This window comes from Scyliorhinus canicula, chromosome 19 (genome assembly GCF_902713615.1).
Source record: "Scyliorhinus canicula chromosome 19, sScyCan1.1, whole genome shotgun sequence".
In the NCBI taxonomy this organism is placed as follows: domain Eukaryota; kingdom Metazoa; phylum Chordata; class Chondrichthyes; order Carcharhiniformes; family Scyliorhinidae; genus Scyliorhinus; species Scyliorhinus canicula.
Window position 1 is genome coordinate 88,330,397 of NC_052164.1, and position 693 is coordinate 88,331,089.

Consider the following 693-nt stretch of genomic DNA (forward strand, 5'->3'; position numbering starts at 1 on the left):
ACCCCAGTAAGAAGTCTTACAACACCAGGTTAAAGTCCAACAGGCTTGTTTCAAACACGAGCTTTCAGAGCACTGCTCCTTCCTCAGGTGAATCTGTTAGGATTCACCTGAGGAAGGAGCAGTGCTCTGAAAGCTCGTGTTTGAAACAAACCTTTTGGACTTTAACCTGGTGTTGTAAGACTTATTACTGTGCTCACCCCAGTCCAATGCCGGCCTCTCCACATCATCTGCTACCCCAGGTTGTGCTGCCACAGTATACTACTCTGCAGTATCTGGCGTCGTGGCTTAGTTGGTTAAAGCACCTGTCTAGTAAACAGGAGATCCTGAGTTCGAATCTCAGCGATGCCTAGTGCGTTGATCTTTAGGAGCTGTTTAGCACAGGGCTAAATCGCTGGCTTTGAAAGCAGACCAAGCAGCCCAGCAGCACGGTTCAATTCCCATAACAGCATCCCCGAACAGGCGCTGGAATGTGGCGACTCGGGGCTTTTCACAGTAACTTCATTTGAAGCCTACTTGTAACAATAAGCGATTTGCATTTCTTTCATTTCACATTATTGAACTCCATGAGATGGAAGAAGTCATGAATGATGCTGACCTTCCCATTGAAAAACCCACAAAGCAAACATTTAATCTCACTTGATCTTTCTGGGAAACTGAAGATAATAGTCATGCGGCTGGTATCTCACTCTTATT

The 693-nt window shown here is 45.7% G+C and overlaps 1 non-coding gene across 1 annotated transcript; it reads left to right on the top strand.

Annotated features, from left to right (window-relative positions):
• The first annotated feature begins 274 nt into the window (after positions 1-274).
• trnat-agu lies at positions 275-348 on the top strand. Its single transcript has one exon. It is a non-coding gene; the product is annotated as a tRNA-Thr (tRNA).
• The last annotated feature ends 345 nt before the right edge of the window (positions 349-693 follow it).